The sequence below is a fragment of the Xyrauchen texanus genome, chromosome 44 (assembly GCF_025860055.1).
Source record: "Xyrauchen texanus isolate HMW12.3.18 chromosome 44, RBS_HiC_50CHRs, whole genome shotgun sequence".
Lineage (NCBI taxonomy): Eukaryota > Metazoa > Chordata > Actinopteri > Cypriniformes > Catostomidae > Xyrauchen > Xyrauchen texanus.
In genome coordinates, this window is record NC_068319.1 from 30,192,842 (window position 1) to 30,213,688 (window position 20,847).

General features: G+C 49.7%; 1 protein-coding gene across 2 annotated transcripts in view; it reads left to right on the forward strand.

Annotated features, from left to right (window-relative positions):
- The window catches only part of st8sia4 (ST8 alpha-N-acetyl-neuraminide alpha-2,8-sialyltransferase 4), an 89,846-nt gene that overhangs the window by 31,660 nt on the left and 37,339 nt on the right, over window positions 1–20,847 (forward strand). The window lies entirely within an intron of this gene.

Sequence of the window (20,847 nt, forward strand, 5' to 3'; positions counted from 1 at the left end):
TTTCGGCGGGCAGCTGCTAATTCTCGATGGCTGTCTGAGAAATCAGCGACGTCAACTTGATTGAAAAGGGAAGGGAATTCTTCTTCACTTCTGCAGGCAAATGGATGAAGATGCGGATTGCTCGGCGGTTTCCTTCGGATCCGTTAAAGTGTTTGGTGGAACACAATGTAATCTCAACTCATCCAGCGAGATGGAGATTGTATGGCCGCAGTTTCAAGTTGCACATTACTTCCATGTGCAACGAGGCAACACCTGAGAGCAGCGACGAGCCACATCTACATACGGCACGCAAAGTCACTGAAAGCAAGTTACAGACGATTTCCGGGGTATTTCTACTCCTGATGACATCACAGTTGAGGTGCGTTCTGTTGAGTGCCTCATCCAATAGGAGTTGAGAGTTCACACAGTTGTAAAGTAAGGCTTCTTGGGATTTGTAGTCAGTTTTGTACTCCCTTTGTTTGATTTTGGTGCAGTTTTTATCAGCAAGATTTAAGACTTTGTTTTTGTGGGCCTCTGTCAGGCTTTACGATTGTGTTAGGCCTGCCTTTGTCTTGTATCTGAATACAAGAGGCCCAACAATGTAAAATGTAAATGTAACCTCCATTCCCCGATTTAAGGAACAAGACTTTGTGTCAATTGTAGTGACACAAGGGGTCTCTTCTGAGAGCCTCACGTACCTCTGAACTTGAGAAAAGACATTCCCCTTCAGTCACTCACTCGACATTGTGTCAATTGTAGTGACACAAGGGGTCCCATGTCAAAACGCCATGTTACGTGACTGCCGATCCAGGTGAAAGCAGGCTGCTGCATGCTAGAAGTAGCTGCGTTGGCTGCACGAAACCCCCCACTAAACTATTCTATACTATACCTATTTCCGCCGGGGGAAAAGGCACAACGGAGACCACGACCTGCCCAGACTGGGGGGAGGTAACTCGTGGCCAGTACACAAGCCATGTCAAGCCACCCGTGGACATGGTGTGGTAGTAGATCCTGCCTGACAAGGGAGGAGTTGCTACAGACATAGCGACTGGGGGACAGCTCGGACTGCCCAAGGGAGACGCGGGTCCTGCCAGCAGGGGGACCGTACCACGGAAAATCTTCTTCTTATGCAGTCCATCGATTTCGAAGATGACGACATTTCTAAGATGCATTGTTGGAATGTTGAGGCAACCGCTGCTGTCGGCGGTGCCATTGACGGTGGCTGTGAAGCCCAATCCGGGAGCCACATGTCCTGCCGCAGTAGGGACATGTGAATGCCGAGTCTGGGTATGGAGATAGTTGTGGCTGTGCGCGTTGGTGTCTGCGCTGATGCAGCTCAGTTCTGTGTTGAGCGCGCTGTAATTCGATCTGTTGGGCCCCCAGATCGCATGCAGAACTCCATGCCTGACGGTTGGCAGCTGTTGTTTCCAGGACTCCAGGGTTGATGCCACAGCTTTTCAGGGTATCCTTGAGGTGATCCTTGTAGCGACGCTTCTGACCCCCAGGTCTCCTGTTGGCTGCGTATATCTGCCCATAGAGGACTTGCCGGGGTAGGCGATGGGAGGGCATGCGGATAACATGTCCAACCCATCGCAGTTGCCGCCTAGCAAGGATTGCCTCCATGCTGCGAGTTGATGTGCTTGTGTGGGGGATTTTGTCTTTCCATGTGACTCCTAGTATGCGCTGGAGGCATCTGATGTGAAAACCCTCAAGACACCGAATATGCCTGCGGTAGGGAGTCCATGCTTCTGCACCAAACAGCAGGGTGGAAACGCAGACTGCCTGGTAGACGGCCGCTTTGGTGAAGGTACGGATAGCTTTATTAACAAAGACTCGAGATCGAAGTCTGCCGAAGGCAGAGGTGGCGAGATTTATGCATGCCTGGATCTCGTTGTCTATGAGGCAGGTGGGTGTTAGAATGCTTCCAAGGTAGCAGAAGTGCTGAACAGCCTTTACTGGTGTGCCTTGAATGTAGAATTCAGGCGGTGTGGGGGTTGGGACCGTGGTATGTGCAATGTTCTCTGTCTTTTGGATGTTGACTTGTAGGCCACAAGCTTGATACACTGCGCATACAACATCCAATGTGTGCTGCATTGTGGTAGGGCTGTGGGCTAGGAGGGTACAGTCATCGGCATATTGCAGTTCATGAATTGTGAGAGCGGTGCACTTGGTGATGGCTTGCAGGCGGAGAAGGATAAAGAGATTCCTGTCCAGATGAAATTGTAGGCAAACACCCTCGTCTGGGCTGAAGGAGTTGCGGGAGAGGAGGGTGACTGCTGCCAGGAAGAGGTTGAAGATCACTGGAGCCAGTACACACCCCTGTTTCACTCCTACCTGCACAGGTAAGGAGGGGGATTGAGATGTACCCACAATCACACGAGCCTGCATGCTAACGTGAAACTGTTGTAGGATGAAAACGTCATAGGGAAAATACGTCACAGGGAGTTGCCTGATGTGGGAACTATGCCTGTGGAGATCCTCTGAATTCGCGGCCAGAGGACTAGGGAGGAAGAGCGTCCAGGAAGCGAGAGCTTACTGGTTAACCTGGGAGAGAAGGCGCAATGGATCAGCTGACACCCGGTCAGCTGTTCCGTATTACCGTGCTCTACCGGCTCGGACCTGACAAAACACGGGACGAGACCGACTCAACCCTGAGGTTGTAGAACCTAGCAAAGGTGTTGAGTGTTGCCCAGCCTGCCACTCTGCAGATGTCTGGCAAGGAGGTGCCGTGGGCCAGTGCCCACGAGGATGCCACACTTCCAGTGCTGTCTGAACAGATCAAGATGTGCTTGCCCCGAATCAGCAGGAGAAACCTCTGCAGGGCAAGGAGCACAGCCAACAACTTGAGGCAGTTGAAGTGCCAACGCAGGTGGGGCACCGTCCAGAAGCCTGTAGCGCACACCGCCCCAACCCAGTTGAGAGGCGCCTGAGGTGACCACGACATGTCTGGACACCTGCTGTAGGGGGACTCCTGTCTGCAAAAACAGAGGTCTGTCCAAAGGTTAAAAGTCTGACAGCAGGAAGGGGTGATAAGTACACGGTATGTGCCGCAGTGCCATGCCCATTTTGGGACTCGAGTCTGAAGCCAGTGATGGAGTGGTCTCATATGCATCAACCCAAGCGGCGCATGAAACCGCAGCCGAGGATCCCATATGCCCCAGAAGCCTCTGGAACCATTTGAGAGGAACCGCTGTGCCTGGCTTGAAGTGAGCGAGGCATGCGAGCACATATTGCATGCGCTCGGTTGTGAGACACGCTGACATTGAGGCCGAGTCTAACTCTGAAGTGGATGACCTTGTACTGATACGCCTGGCCGTCGATTGCGAACTGTAAGAAGGGTCGATGTTGAGGCAGTATGGAGACGTGGAAGTACGCGTCCTTCAGGTCTACCGCCGCGAACCAATCTTGATGCCGAATGTAATGTTAGAATTCGCCTCTGTGTGAGCATCTTGAACGAGAGTCTGTGTAAAGTCCGGTTGAGAACTCGCAGGTCCAAGATTGGCCGCAACTCACTGCCTTTTTTGGGTACGATGAAGTAAGGGCTGTACGATGAAGTAAGGGCTTTTTCACAGGGGGACGCCCACGGCGAGCAGACAGGATTGGACTCAGCACACAGCCCTGTGGTGCACCAGTGTTCAAAGTGAGGGTGGAGGATTTGTGTTTGCTTATCCTAAGAGACTGCGGCCTGTTAGTGAGGAAGTCCAGGGTCCAGTTGCAGAGGGAGGGGCCAATGCCAAGATCAGTGAGCTTGGAGATCAGCTTGGATGGGATCACAGTATTGAAGGCAGAACTGAAATCAATTAATAGCATCCTGACATACGTGTTATTTTTGTCCAAGTCAGTCAGGGCGGGGTGAAGAGCTGAGGCGATAGCATCCTCAGCTGACCTGTTGGGTTTGTAGGCGAACTGATATGGGTCCAGTGTTGGGGGCAGACATGTTTTCAGGTGGGAGAGGACCAGCCTTTCAAAACACTTTGCTGTGATGGGAGTAAGAGCAACAGGGAGGAAGTTGTTGAGGGCCACTGCAGCAGCATGCTTTGGTACTGGTACAATGGTGGCTGTTTTGTAGCAGGTGGGGACAACGGCCTCCCATCTACATTGATGGCTTTGTAGGCTTTAGAGATGTTTGTATAAACATGATCAAAAGTGTTGTCTCCTCTTGTAGGGCAAAAAAACTTTTTGATAAAATTTGGGGAGTGCTGTCCTCAAATTGGCGTGGTTGAAATCGCCAGCAATGATAAAAGCTCCGTCCGGATGCGTTGTTTGCAGTTTACTAACAACAGAAGAGAGTTCCTTCATGGTTAGCTTAGCATTAGCATCTGGGGTTACATATACTGCAGCGATTATGGTAGATGTAAATTCACGGGGCAGGTAAAGTGTCTGCTTTTGATAAAGAGGTACTCAATATCAGCAGAACAATGGGATTTGGTAATAACAGCATCAGTGCACCAAGTTCTGTTTGCATAGATGCAAACACCCCCACCTTTGCTTTTACCGGAGTCCACACCCATTCTGTTAGCTCTATGGATACTGTGCCCCACTAGCTCAATCGCGCTGGTTGGAATGGTGCTATTGAGCCAAGTTTCTGTGAAAACCATAACATTGCAGTCCAAAAACATTCGCTGAGTAATCCGAAGCCGTAATTCGTTGATCTTATTTGCCAGAGACCGTACATTAGTGAGAAAGATGCTCGGTAGCGCTGGGCGATGTGGGTTTAGCTTTAGCTTAGCCCGCAGGCCGCCCCATTTACCCCGTCTTTGTTTACGCTCGTGGCGCTGGCGACGGGCATTTCCTGTCGGACTGGCTGACTCACTCGAGTCCGGGGACCGGAGTAACTCTGGAGGTAGCAGATGGAGGTCTGATGTGGCGGCTGTATGAAGTTAGTGCAGAGTTGTGACGAACCACTGAGCTGAAAAAAACTAGGTAAACTAATTTGCAAAATCTGGAGAGACGCTGAGCCTCGCGTTGTGCACGCACCGCCATTACGTAATATTTATGTATTCACTTTGTGAATAGGTGGCAACATTTTAAAGCTAAACAAACAAACACAAGTCAACATAAAATAATCCAAAATAAATCAGTATCTTCAGAAGCGATGTGATTGGTGTGGATGAGAGACAGAGAAACAGATCACTTTCAAATTCTTCTTGTGTTTTTGGTGATTCACATTATTTTCTGCATATCGCCCTCTGCTGTCTAGCATAAAAGGACAAATATTGATCTGTTGAATTTCTATTAATAATAATCATAATTCTGTAGTACATGTTCAATGTGCTACGGCTATAGGCTGCTGTCTTGAACCAGGAAGAGAGAGAGTATTTCTCCTGTGTTGGCCTCCCTTAACTGGCTCCCAATTAATTAGGATATAGAATCCAGTTTAAGGCCTTATTATTTGTTTATAAGGGACTTCATGGCTTGGCACCTCACTACATAGCCGATCTCCTTTCTCAGCATCAGACCTCCAGGTCTTCAAACTAAGGTGACCATAATCTAGTTTTCCAAAAAGAGGACACCTTTTTTTTGCAAATGCAAACTTTAATAAAGTGAAAAAGACACTCTATTAGCATAACATAAATATATATAAATAAATACAATTTTCCAACATTCTTTTGAATGTCCATGTACTAAAATAAAATATTTTATGCCATGAGCGTACCTTCATTTACTATTATTTTGAATGGCCTTGGAAAATGAAGCAATGTGATAACAATATTACCTGCTCGCAAAAAGTAGTCCATTAATTTACCTGATGAAATTTCACCTTATGCTGACCCTTTATGCTTCGCAGATCTAATGTGTGCTTCTAAATCACTTGCACCTTTATTAGCAACTGACACATTAGTGCCAGCCTTACATGTCATACATTCTGCTTCCCACAGATCTCGACCTGGATGAAAGCATGGGAATTTTTTGTGCAATTCCTCTGTAAATTTGCACTTTCCTTTGGGCAGTGTCTTAACTCAGCTGTCATTTGCTACTACTGTCAAAGCAACTGTTTGATGCCGAGCACAAAAGCGATTTGCGCTTTCACAGAGAGATTGACAGGCAGGAATTTGGCCAATAGTTTCTGCAAGCCTCTTATAATCGACCAATTGGTGTGCGTGAAGGCAGGACTTACAAAGAGGGGTTAAAGCAATGCAAATATGCTCACACACAAAATGAAGTATTAGACCAGATGTACAGTAAATCATAATGCAACTAAAGCCGAATCCCAGATAATTTAGCAAATTTAGAAATCCCAGCTGGACGCTTTTTTAAGGTCTGAAAAAGAGGATATAGTCTGGGAAAAAGAGGACGTATTGTCACCCTATGTTATATGTCCTCAAGTCCCGATTAAAATGTAAGGGTGATCTTGCATTTTCAGTCACATCCCCATACCTGTGGAACATTTGGTTACGTATGTAACCTCCGTTCCCCGAGGGAGGGAACGACACGTTGTGTCGGAGAAGCGACACTAGGGGTCTCTCTTGAGCGCCGATATTCACCTCTGACCTATTGAAAAGGGCCAATGAGAGTTGGCAGTCATTATTTGCATACCCCGCCCCCGCATACGGGTATTTAAGCTGGGCAAATACGGAAGTTTAGTCAGGATTTTTCTGAGGAGCCGGAAATGGTCCGGCCACAACAGTGGCTCGGTTCAGCAACATGGCGGAGGAAAGACACAACATGTCGTTCCCTCCCTCGGGGAACGGAGGTTACATACGTAACCAAACGTTCCCCTTCTGTCGCTCTCTCCACGTTGTGTCGGAGACGCGACACTAGGGGACCCATTCCAATCTTGCCATGTGCTGAACCGTGTACGTGAACCGCCGATACAGAGGCGGGCAGGGATTCAATCCAGTGCCACGCATCGTCCGTACCTGGCTGCACGTACCCTTCCCCAATGCCCCATAAAAACATCGGAATCCTTTTGGTTACCCTGGGAGGAGAACAAGGCGATGTTTGCCAACATGGGAACGGGCCAGCCTGGCTGGGCCTCTTTTTTCTCCATGTTTCTCGCATAGAGCAATCACGGCCGGGGCCCTTACACGCATATAGGGAAGGGGGTCTTATCCCAGACCCTGCGGAGACCACACCTGCCCTTTTTCTTGGGGAGGAAAAGTGGTAGACATGTCCCACGGCCGTCTTAGAGCTCGTGTGGAAAGTATGGTGCGGTGGTAGATCCAGCCTCGAAAGGGGGGAGTTGCTACAGCACGGCGACCGAGGCAGCTGTAACTGCCTAAGGGAGACACGGGGGTCCGCTCGTAAGGGGACAGAACCATGGAGTTACACACAGGGGGAGTCCGAGATGGAGGCCTTACCTGTGGAGCACCTATACCAGTACAGGGTAGCCATTAGGGTACCCGCAGTGGCTTGGGTCGGCGAGTTCCTCCACTGAACCGTGGACCCGGAGGGCTGGGGAGGAATCGACCAGGGGCCCGACTTGGAGTGGGGCGCCCTGGGAAGAAGGCGCACTACTTTACCTTGATGTCAGGAAAAGGGCTGAGCACAGCGATCCACCCGGCCGGTCGGTCTACGTGTTACCGAGTTCTACGGGCTCGGACCTGACAAAACACGAGACTCAACCGACTCAACGCGGAGGTTGTAAAACCTCACGAAGGTGTTGGGTGTTGCCCAACCCGTGGCTCTGCAGATGTCTGCTAGGGAGGTGCCCCTGGCCAGTGCCCACGAGGACGCTGCACCCCTTGTTGAGTGAGCTCGGACCCGCAAGGGTAGGGGCACGGCCTGGGTGTGATAAGCCAGTGTGATGGCGTCGACAACCCAATGGGCGAGCCTCTGTTTGGAGACGGCATTCCCTTTCTGCCGTCCCCCAAAGCAGACAAAGAGCTGCTCAGAGCGTCTGGTGCTCTGTGTGCGGTCCAGGTAAATGCGCAGAGCGCGCACTGGACATAGCAACGAAAGGGCTGGGTCTGCCTCCTCCCGGGGCAGCGCTTGCAGGTTCACTACCTGATCTCGGAACGGTGTGGTAGGAACCTTGGGCACATAGCCCGGTCGCGGTCTTAGGATCACAGACGTATCTGCCGGACCGAACTCCAGGCAAGTGTCGCTGACAGAGAACGCTTGCAGGTCCCCGACCCTCTTGATAGAGGCGAGCGCGATCAGCAGGGCCGTCTTAAGGGAGAGGGCCCTGTGTCCAACTGATTCAAGCGGCTCGAAAGGAGGTCTCTGGAGTCCTGCCAAGACTACCGAGAGATCCTAGGAGGGAACTAGGCCTGGCCGGGAGGGATTCAACCTCCGGGCACCTCTCAGGAACCTGAGGACCAGGTCATGCTTACCCAGAGATTTGCCGTCTACAGGATCGTGGTGGGCGGCAATAGCGGCAACATACACCTTGAGGGTGGACGGGGACAGCCTCCTGTCCAGCCTCTCCTGTAGGAACAGAAGCACTGACCTAATCGTGCATCTCTGCGGGTCTTCAGCTCGGGAAGAGCACCAGTCTGTGAACAAGCGCCACTTTAGGGTGTAAAGGTGCCTGGTAGAGGGGGCTCTGGCTTGGTTAATTGTATTCACAACGGTCGCCGGTAAGCCGGCTAGCTCTTCCGTGTCCCGTCCAGGGACCAGACGTGGAGGTTCCAGAGGTCTGGGCGCGGGTGCCAGAGCGTGCCCCGTCCCTGAGACAGGAGGTCCTTTCTCAGAGGAATTCGCCAGGGAGGAGCTGTCGCGAGGAGCCTGAGTTCCGAGAACCAAGTCCGAGTGGGCCAGTAGGGGGCCACCAACGTGACTTGCTCCTCGTCCTCCCTGACCTTGCACAGCACCTGTGCAAGAAGGCTCACTGGGGGAAATGCGTACTTGCGCAGCCCGGAGGGCCAGCTGTGTGCCAGCGCGTCTGTCCCGAGGGGAGCCTCTGTTAGGGCGTACCAGAGCGGGCAGTGGGAGGTTTCCTGGGCGGCAAACAGGTCTACCTGGGCCTTGCCAAACCGTCCCCAAATCAGCTGGACCGACTGGGGGTGAAGCCTCCACTCCCCGCCGTGCTGGCATTGTCTTGATAGCGCGTCCGCTACGACGTCGAGCTTGCCGGGGATGTGAGTGGCACGCAACGACCTGAGTCGCTGCTGGCTCCATAGGAGGAGACAGCGGGTGAGTTGCGACAATTGGTGGGAGTGTACGCCGCCTTGGCGATTTATGTACGCCACCACCGCGGTGCTGTCCGATCTCACGAGGACATGTTTGTCACGAACTAACGGGAGGAACTTCTTGAGAGCAAGAAGGACGGTCAGCAACTCCAGGCAGTTGATGTGCCAACACAGCGGGGCCCCTTTCCAATGGCCCGCTGCTGCGTGCCCGCTGCACACGGCACCCCACCCGGACCGGGAGGCGTCGGTTGTGACCAGAACGCGTCGGGACACCTGCTGCAGGGGCACTCCTGCCCGTAAAAAGCAGAGGTCTGTCCAGGGTCGGAGTGTTTTGAGGCAGGCGGGGGTGATTCTTACCCGACGTGTGCCGTGGTGCCATGCTTGTCTCGGGACTCGAGTCTGGAGCCAGTGCTGGAGTGGTCTCATATGCATCAACCCCAGCGGCACGACCGCCGCGGAGGACGCCATATGCCCCAGGAGCCTCTGGAAAAGTTTTAGAGGGACCACTGTGCCTGGCTTGAATGAAGCGAGGCAGTCCAGCAACGACTGAGCACGCTCGCTCGTGAGACGTGCTGTCATTGAGACTGAGTCTAACTCCAGCCCGAGAAAAGAGATGCTCTGAACCGGAGTGAGCTTGCTCTTTTCCCAGTTGACCTGAAGCCCCAAGCGGCTGAGGTGCCGGAGCACCTGGTCTCTATGTGTACATAGTAACTCTCGAGAGTGTGGTAGGATGAGCCAGTCGTCGAGGTAGTTGAGTATGCGGATGCCGGCTACTCGTAGCGGGGCAAGGGCCGCCTCTGCGACCTTTGTGAAGATGCGAGGGGACAGAGACAGGCCGAAGGGGAGGACTTTGTACTGAAACGCCTGGCCGTCGAACGCGAACCGTAAGAAGGGTCGGTGTCATGGCAGAATTGAGACGTGGAAGTACGCGTCCTTCAGGTCTACCGCTGCGAACCAATCTAGATGCTGAACACCAGCCAGAATATTTCTCTGCGTGAGCATTTTGAACGGGAGTTTTAACATGGCCCGATTGAAAACTCGCAGGTCCTTGATTGGTTGTAAGCCGCCGCCTTTCTTGGGTACAATGAAGTAAGGGCTGTAGAAACCCTTCCTCATTTCGGTTGGAGGGACGGGCTCTACCGCGCCCTTGGCTAAGAGGGTCCGATTTCCGTGTGCAGGGAACTGGCATGCTCGCCGTGTACTGCGGAAAAGCGGATGCCCCTGAAGGGGGGTGGGAGCCGGGCAAACTGAATTGCGTAACCGAGTCGAATGTTCCGGTGCAGCCAGCATGATGCATTGGGAAGCGAAAGCCAAGCTTCCCAGCTCTGCGCTAGGGGCACCAAAGGGACGAGTATTTTGGATGTACCCGGCGGGGCCTCGCAGCGGGGCGGAACAGGTAATGCAGCGTCAGGCGGCTTCGTTGCGGCCTGAGGCTGAGGTGCTGAGAATAGACTCAAAGCACTTACCTTGCTCCGCGCACCCTGCAGGGGGCAGGTTCGTGACTTAGGAGGAGGTCTGATGCTGGCGTCCTCTGGACTCATCTGAACTGGACAGCCGGGGGGCAGTCGAGGGCAAGCGGAAGGCGGGATCGCCGCGTCCGGTGTAGCGGGACTGTCGTGATCTGAAAGCAGATTGCCGTGAGAACGGCATTTGCGGGCCAGGTGACCCAGAGGCAAAGGAAATAGCTCTTTTATTGAGAATGTGGGTACCACAGCCCCCGTCAGGGTGTGTGGCAAATGAAAAAACAAAGGATTCTCCTCCCGGTCCTCCACCGGGGATGGAGCGGTCTTACCACCTCCGGAGCTAACGTCTTCGGCTCTGGGTCGGCTGTCTCAGGAACGCGTGGGAGCCTTCCGGGTCCTAGAGGGGGTTCGTGAGACAGGGGGCGTGCGCCGCCTGCGGAGTGCTCGACGCTGGGGCTGAGAGCTGGGCCCGGGTTGAGGCGGAGCAGGAGCTGGTTTCTTCGCAGGGGGACGCCCTCGGTGGGCAAACGGGGCAGGGCCCGTAGCGGCAGGTATGCGGCGGGGCATGATGTGGGAGATGGCCTCCGTCTGCTTCTTCACCGCGGAGAACTGTTGGGCAAAGTCCTCGACGGTGTCACTGAAAAGGCCAATCTGGGAGACCAGATTGCGTGCGTCCAGGAAGCGATTCTTGTCAGCCTCACACATCTCGACCAGATTGAGCCAAAGATGCCGTTCCTGGACCACTAGGGTGGCCATCGTCTGTCCGAGTGCCTGCGCTGTGGCCTTCGTCGCTCTCAGGGCGAGGTCGGTCGCTGAGCACAGTTCCTGCAGCACATCAGGATCAGGTCCACCCCCGTGCATGTTTTTGAGAGCCAATCCAACCCCACGCTCACGGCTGCCCGGGAAAGCATGTCGGACATCTGAGCGTCGGCCTCAGCCTGGGCCTGCTGGCCCGAAGGCGGCAGTCCAGGGGAGTCCTCGGCATCAGACACCGCACTCTCCGATGCAGCGGCGAGCTCATCCGCTTCGGACTCGGGAGGATAGACGGCCGGGCTGTGAGGCGAGCCGCTATCACTGCGAGCATGGACGGGGACCTGCGAGCGTGTCGGGGAACGGGAGGTTCGCGGGGGGCTACCCGGCAAAACTGCACCCGCTGCTGCCCCCAAATCGCCCCCAGCGCCAACCGCATCGTCCTCAATCCCGTGGGAAGAAGGAGCAATGCGGGGTGCAGCTGGGGTGGCTTGCCTTCTGTTGAACCATCCACAAACGCCGCCTCGGTGTGATCGCGGCCCAAACACACGAGACAGCGCCTGTGGCCATCTGAAGCGGAGAGGCTTCTACCGCATCCAGGATCGACACAGGGGCGGAAAGGCATCTTGAAAAAGACGCGTCCTTAAAAGGACGTTCAACGCCGCTGTGTTTGCTCTTTTAGAGAAATTTGCTCTTTTACAGGAAATTTGCTCTTTTAATACACAGTGTGTGTGTGTGTGTGTGTGTGTGTGTGTCTGCGCTGTCGAAGCGCTCAGGGGCAACAATGCACGCCGTGCAAAGTACAGAGAAAGCCGCTGTTGTGCGCCGTCAGATCCAACAGCAAGCAGATCGTCAGAGATACAGGAACGTTCAGGGTGTGTATTCTCGCAGCAGACTGCAAACAGACCATCGGCTCCGAAGAAATTTTCTAACTAAACTTCCGTATTTGCCCCGCTTAAATACCCGTATGCGGGGGCGGGGTATGCAAATACTGACTGCCAACTCTCATTGGCCCTTTTCAATAGGTCAGAGGTGAATATCGGCGCTCAAGAGAGACCCCCTAGTGTCGCTTCTCCTACACAACGTGGAGAGAGCGACAGAAGGGGAACCTGTCCTACAATTGATGCTTTTAAATCACTTCTTAAAACGTACCTTTTCCTTGTAGCTTATGGGTCAATGTTAGAGTGGTAGTGTTTTTCTATATTCGTCTTTGTTTTAATTGTTAGCATTGTACACCACTTTGGTCAACAATTGTTGTTTTTATATGTGCTTTATAAATAGGTTGTGACTAGTGCTGCAACTAACGATTATTTTGGTAATCGATTAATCTAACGATTATTAGCCGATTATTGCAATGATTAATCATTGCACCCACTAATCACTTTGCCCCGACTTAAAAGGTTGCATTAAACATGCTTACTAACAATAAAGAGGACAAAATCATCTTTTAAAAATATCTCTAAATAACATTCATTGAATTAAAGGGGAACAAATACTTAAGTTTAATTCAGTAAAGAAATTCACTGCAAAAAAAACCTATTGTTATCAAGTGTTTTTGTCTTGTTTAAAATTTAAAATTTAAAATTGTCTACAAATCCTTAACAAGATACATTTAATTGAGAAGCAACATATAAGATATTTAGACTTGCTTTAAGAGAATGTATCTTAAATATAAGTGTTTTTTGTATATATATGTATTTTTTTCACTTAGTTATACTTCTGCGAGTGCAGTAAAGACAAAATATATTTATATTCAAGATCTATTCTCTAAAAGCAAGCATAAATATCTTATATGCTGCTTCTCAGGTGAATGCATCTTTTTTAAAGTGAAAGGATTTTTTGATTTTTTTTAATATTTGTATTTTTAATATTATATTCAACATTCTCAGATAACAATTTTTTCTTCCTCATTATAGTTCCTAAAGTAAATGTACATTTGTTTTAAATTAGTTTTAGATATTTTTATTGAAAAACAAGCCAAAACAAATAATAAACGTATGTTGTTGCAGTGTATAATGGGGCGAAGACTACTCTCTTTCACCTTTTTGTTCACTTCAATCCATCTTTAACTCACAAAAAAACCCTCTCTCTTATTAATAAAGTTGCTTATTACCAATTTTCTTCTCGATAAGAAATGCAGTGACATATTATGATTCAATAAATCACGAGCCATTGCCTTATAATCTAGCTGAAGCAAGCGTGATCAGTCGGGACGAGCATCCCCGAGATGCCGTGTCTGCATCAGCCGGGTGCAGTTTCAATCTCTCTCCCTTAGATCGGGACATTCACGCAACTCATAGAAAAGGCGCTGACCACACAGAGAAATGCCAGTGTCTGAGTTTATAGTTTATAGTACATGACCTGCTTCTGTTTTATTTGAACTTTAATAAAGCTATAATGCATTAAATATAACTGCAGTTATATTTCTCTCAGAGTGCTTCTCTCAGAGTGTGTGGAGAGTGTGGTGGTGTAGTGGTCTAAAGCACATAACTGGTAATCTGGTAATCAGAAGGACGCTGGTTCAAGCCCCACAGCCACCACCATTGTGTCCTTGAGCAAGGCACTTGCTCCAGGGGATTGTCCCTGTAATAAGGGCTCTGTAAGTCGCTTGGGATAAAAGCATCTGCCAAATGCATAAATGTAAATGTTCTGAATTTACTTTTTTTGTTTTTTTGTATAATTCCCTTGTGCTTTGCGATCTACATAAGCTAAAGTTTTTTGGAAAGTGCATCTGGACTGTGTAATTCTTCCTCTCCTCAGTCATCGTTACAGTTTAGTGTGATCTCATGTTACTAAATGAGATCAAACGACTATTCGACAATGAAACATTTTGTTGACAATTTTTTATTGTTGATGTTGTCGACTAATCATTTCATCCCTAGTCATGACTGACTAAACCAATTTTGCTTAACCTGATTAAAAGTCCTTCCCTCCACAATGTATAAGGTATAAGTCTTTTCTATATCGAAAAAAACTGCAACTAAAAACTCCATTACTAAATCCTTTTTTTATTTCACTTTCAAATAAGACCAATGCAGCCATTGCAGATCTGCTTTTCCTAAAACCACTATGAAATGGTGTAAGAATTTCATTTTTTTCAAGAAAATAATTGAGTCAACAATAATTCTATCCATTATCTTACACAATGTAGAGGTCAATAGGTTTATAGCTGTTGGATTTTGTTATGCCCTTCCCTGGTTTAGCAACTGTTAAAACTACAATCTTGAATTATTGTTGTATTTCTTGAATTATTAATAGCTAATGACAATTCAAATGAGTTAAACTCATCATCCATAATGTTAATAATCTTACGCTCGTTGACTCCCGTCCGTGACTCCCGTCCTGGCTTACAGCCAGCCTGCCTATCCTCTGGAACTCGAAATGGATGAGCTCGCCGCTGCATTGGAGAGCGCGGTATCTGACGCGGATGACTCCCCTGGGGTGCCGCCTTCGGGCCAGCACGCCCAGGCTGAGGCTGACGCTCAGATGACCGACATGCTTTCCCGGACCACCGTCAGTGTGGGCTTGGACTGGAACCCTCCGTCCTCCCCACAGCCATCACGGTTGGATGACTGGTTCCTGGGGTCTGGGCGCCGCTCACAGCCATGCCTGGCGGGGTAGCCCTGTGCTCCCTTCCAAGGCCTGTAGGACAACATACTCGCTGACCGCGAAGGCCTACAGTGCCGCCGGACATGCCACTTCCGCCCTGCACGCCATGGCCCTCCTGCAATCACGAAGTTCTACGAAGTTCACAGTGCAGTCACTCGGGCAGGCGATGGCCACACTCGTGGTCCAGGAACGTCATCTGTGGCTGAACTTGGTCGAGATGCATGAGACCAACAAGACTCGCTTTCTCGACGCCCCAGTCTCCCAGTTCGGCCTCTTCAGCGACACCGTCGAGGACTTCGGCCAGCAGTTCTCCGCGGTGAAGAAACAGACGGAGGCCATCTCTCACATCCTGCCCCGCCGCAAGTCTGCCGCCATGGGCCATGCCCTGTCTGCTCGCTGAGGGTGTCCCCGTGCGAAGAAACACCAGGCTGCTCCGCCTCAACCTGGACCCAGCTCTCAGCCCACACGTCGAGCGCCCCTCAGGAAGCAGACGCCCCCCAATCTCACGGACCACCGCAAGGACCTGGAAGGCTCCCAGGCGCTCCTGAGACGTTCGACCCAGAGCTCGAGATGTTAGCTCCGGAGATGGTAAGACCACTCCGTCCCCCGGTGAAGGGCCGGGAGGAGAATATTTAGTTGAATTCATTTCATTTGCCGCCCCCCCTAGATGGGGCTGCGGTACACAAATTCTCAATAATAGAGCTATTTCCTTTGTCCCTGGTTCACCTGGCCCGCAAATGCTGTTCTCACGGCACTCTGCCACCAGATCTCAACAGTTCCGGCATGCTGGACGCGGACCCCCGCCTTCAGCCCCACTACTGTCCCCCGGCCGGCCGGTTCCAAAGAGTTCAGATGATGCCTACACCGGACCGCCGCCTCAGTCGCTAACTCGACTGAAATGCCTTGCCTACATCAGGCCAGGCACAACGGTCCCGTTAAAACTCTTCCAATGGCCCGCAGCTGCTGGCCGTTGGACAGGGGCCCCACTGTGCTTGCATATCAATTGCCTAGAGTTGTTGACTGTTTCCTTTTCCCTGCGGAAGTTCCTCCCGTTAGTTCGGTACAAACATGTCCTAGTCAGGTCAGACCGTGGTAGCGTACATAAATCGCCAAGGCAGCGTACTCAGGTCGCTACATGCCACTCACATCCCCGGCAAACTCAATGTGATAGCGAATGCGCTGTCACGACAATGCTTGCCCAGCGGAGAGTGGAGGCTTCATCCCCAGTCGGTCCAGCTGATTTGGGAACGATTCGGCAAGGCCCAGGTAGATCTGTTTGCCTCCCGAGAGACCTCCCACTGCCCGCTCTGGTATGCCCGAACAGAGGCTCCCCTCTGGGCAGACGCACTAGCACACAGCTGGCCCGCGGGGCTGCGCAAGTACGCATTTCCCCCAGTGAGCCTTCTTGCACAGGTGCTGTGCAAGATCAGGGAGGACGAGGAACAAGTCACACTAGTGGCTCCCTATTGGCCCACCCGGGTCTGGTTCTCGGACCTCATACTCCTCGCGACAGCCCCTCCCTGGCAAATTCCCCTGAGGAAGGGCCTTCTTTCTCAGGGGCAGGGCACGCTCTGGCATCCGCACCCAAACCTTTGGAACCTCCACGTCTGGCCCCTGGATGGGACGTGGAAGATCTAGCTGGTCTTCCACCTACCATCATAGACAAGATCTTCTTAATCTACCCAGTACTGGACTAGGTGCTCCACAGGTTAAGGACTCCTACGCAGACTCCCCCTGTGTGTATTATCCGCGGTACGGTCCCCTTACAAAAGTGGACCCGCGTTTTCCTTAGGCAGTCCCCGGCTGCCCTCAGGTCGCTGTGTTGTAGCAACTCCCCCCTCCTTGAGGCTGGATCTACCACCGCACCTTTTTCCAAATGTCGCCTAAAAACCCATGTGACGTATTCTCCACTCTTACCTCCCCTTCCAGGCAGGTGTGGTCTCCGCAGGGTCTTTTCCCCCTGAAAGAATAGGAAACTGGGTAAGACCCCCTGCCCTTAAGGGCCCCGGCCATTTATTGCTCTATGCAAGAAACATAGAGAGAAAAGAGGCCCAGCCAGGCTCGGCCCATTCTCAGGTTGGCAAGCGTCGCCTTGTTCCACTGTCTAGGGTAACCAGAAGGATTCCGACTACTTTTTTGGGGCATTGGGGAAGGGTATGTGCAGTCTGACACAGCCGGTCGCCTGTGCACCTAAAATACCTGCCCGCTCAGCAGAACACGTACACGGCTCAGCACATGACGTTATTTAAATTGGACCTCTAGCGTCGCTTCTCCGACACAACGTTGAGAGAGCGACAGATGGGGAACATCTAGTTTACGGATGTAACCTCCGTTCCCTGATGGAGGGAACGAGACGTTGTGTCCTCCCGGCCACGTCGCTGAGCCGAGCCACTGTAGTGGCCAGACCATTTCAGGCTCCTCAGAAAAATCCTGAATGAACTCAAAGTATTTCCTCGCCTTTATACCCGTATGTCGAAAATACTATCTGTCAACTTCTCATTGGCCTTTTTTCTTAGATCAGAGGCATATGCGGCGCTCAAGAGAGACCCCTAGTGTCGCTTCTCCGACACAACGTCTCGTTCTCTCCATCAGGGAACGGAGGTTACATCTGTAACCTAGATGATCTTTTTAAAACCTGAAATGCCTCATTTCTATATTTGATTGCTAGTGAACATTCTTTTGTCTACCTTTCTTTTCATCTACACCTTTTGATTTTGGAATAGACTGCTTGCAGCAGAAAAAAATCCTGTTTACTACTTTATCATAGTTTTCTTCAACATTTTACTTAATGTTTCTTAACATAAATTTCGGAATTTCCCCCAATCAGCCTTCTTATAACCCAACAATATACCATAAATATATGATTGTTTTTGTACCATAATCTGTATTCCAAACATCACTGAGAAATTATCACTACCAATACTGTTGTCTAAAACTGACCAGGAGCATTTGCCAGCTAATACTGCAGACACAATTGTAAGGTCCATGTATCTCTATATGTATGCTACATTCTAACACGAGGCGGCACTGTCTGTACGACAGGTATTAGGTATTAGTTGAGAGAGTAAGAGATGAAAAGAGTATGACTACTGAATGTACCAAGCTTGCTACCGTGTGTTTGCTAATAAGAACTGTTGTAGTAATGTTCCCTGTTGAATTAAACAGCCCTTTTTGAACTTTCTGGCGTTCTTCAACACTACATTTTGGCGACGAGTTAACCTGTCTTTTTGCTTGTTTTTACTGATTCATAATGGTTAACGTGCCTCCGCCTCCAATGTTTTTGCCTTGCCTGGGAGAGCCGCCGATGCTTTTCGACATGTGGATGCGGATTTTCAACAACTACATGCTGGTTAATGCAACAGGAAATGCTTGGCCTGAGGCTCACAAGAGATTTACTTTACTCCATTGCCTTGGAGTCGAGGGAGAATGCACTTTCTACTCATTACCAGATACAGGTGACACGTTTGCCTCTAATGCCGATGCATTAGAGAAACATTTCACACCCAAAGTTAACATTGTTGTGGAACGTCATGCTTTCAGAAAGCAGACACAAGCACCTCATGAGACTATTACACAGTATGTTTCTGCATTACATAACCTTGCTTCAAAATGTGCTTTTGATGATAAAACGGACAAAATGATCTGTGACCAGCTAATTGAACATGTGACCAATGCCAGCATTAGGGAAAGGCTTCTTTTCGAACCGGATTTAACCCTGGATAAAGCTGTTACAATTGCAACTTAAGTGGAATTTGCTGTCCAGCAGGTGACAGTGTTTCAGTGCAAGCTGTACAGCCCCGTCCATATAAAAAATACAAATGCCAAATTTGCCCTGCGTTCCCTTTCCGCTGTCCACCAAAGCAGACAAAGAGCTGCTCAGAACATCTAAAGCTCTGCGTGCGGTCCATATAGGTACGCAAAGCAAAGCACAGACACAGCAACGAAAAGTCAGGGTCTGCCTCCTCCCGGGGCAGCTTCGCTTGCAGGTTCACTACCTGGTCCCTGAAGGAGGTCGCATGTAGCCCGGTCGTGGTCTTAGGACGAAATGGGTGTCTGCCGGACAGAACTCCAGGCAAGTGTCACTGACAGAGAACGCTTGCAGGTCCCCAACCCTCTTGATGGAAGCAAGCACGATCAGGAGGGCCGTCTTCAATAGGGCTTTGAGCTCGACTGAATCTAGCGGCTCGAAAGGGGGTCACTGAAGGCCTGAAAGGACCATGGAGAGACCGAAAATCTTTCGAAGCTCCTGGAGCAAAGCTGCACTGCCATGCAGAGAAGGAGAAAGCCGCTGATATGTGCTGTAGATCCAACAGCAATGATCTACAGAGGTGATCTCAGCTCGCTGATCGCACACCCGCTCGGCTCCGAAGAAGAAATCTGAATGTACAGAGGCATGATTCCCTCCCTTTATACTATGTATTGCCCCCTTTAGCATCAATGACAGCATGCAGTCTTTTGTAAAGTTGTCTATGAGGCCCCAAATGCTTGCAGGTGGTATAGCTGCCCATTCGTCTTGGCAAAATGCCTCCTGGTCATGCAAAGTCTTTGGTCATCTTGCATGAACCGCAGGTTTAAGATCTCCCCAAAGTGGCTCGTTGATATTAAGGTCAGGAGACTGTGATGGCCACTACAGAACCTTCACCTTTTTCTGCTATAGCCACTAGAGGGACAACTTGGCCTTGTTCTTAGGGTCATTGTCATGCTGGAAAGTCCAAGAGTGTCCCATGCGCAGCTTTGACAGCAAATTGTCTGCCAGTATTTTCTGATAATATGCTGCATTCATCTTGCTATCAATTTTCACAAGCCCCTCCACATTGGGGGTGGTATTCTTTTCACTATAGGTCTTGTTGACCCCTTGAAGTCTGATAACACTGTATTCAGCACAAACTGGGCTACAATAATATGTGAGCAACATGTGTGTACATGTTTGTATTTTTGAGAAAATAACATTTTTAAGTCATTGAAATAAGGCCATATAACACATACTAAACATTTGTCCACACGCCTTTTGAGAACTGGCTCTCGTAGCCTTGAGTTGTTGCTACAAAATTATGTGAAAACCATCCTGATCACTCATTCATAAAAAACAATATAGTAATTTAACTTTTGAAAGACACTTTTGGTTTCAGAAAGCTCATATGCGAGGAGGCGTGAACTATCATGAATATTGATTGCAATTCACACCTGAGCAGACAAAGACCCCTCCCCTGGGCCCATCAATGAGGAATGTGACAGAAAGAGAATGAATGTGAGGAGACTGCATTTATTTGATCCAAATACAGTCAAAACAATGATATTGTGAACTCTTTTTACAATTTAAAAGAACAGTTTTCTATTTGAATATATTGTAAAATGCAATTTGTGATCAAAGCTGAATTTTCAGCATCATTACTGCAGTCTTCAGTGTCACATGATCCTTCAGAAGTCATTATAATATGCAGATTTTCTAATATGAGCATATTTAAAGTGCATTTTACTCATTTAACCTGAACACATATTTGCAAGCACAAGCTTTGTTGATGATAATGAGGCAGCATAAACACTATTTAAAATATAATCTAAACATTCATATTATTTTTTTTATCATATTACATATCATATTTAAATCAAACAGCACAAAATTGAAATGTCTGCTTTAGCCGAAACAGCATTTAAATGTAACTAAAACTTGCCTATTAGGACATATTTCAAATTGTAATACTCTGAATCCTGGCTGGCAAGTCTGGAAACAGTCCCACTAGTAAAATATGTACATGTTTATATAAAATAGCATGTCAACTAATGAAAACTAAATGGCTTACTTTTTATTTTCTTTATTTTACAAAAGCACAAGGTTTTGTTTTTATTGTGAGTGTACACAAATATAAGTAGACCCTTTATAGTCTCTAATGATGTCTTACACTTTTTATGAATTCATGTTGATAATTTTATGTTGTTTCCGCTGTAATGACGGAAAAATCCAGCAGGATGCG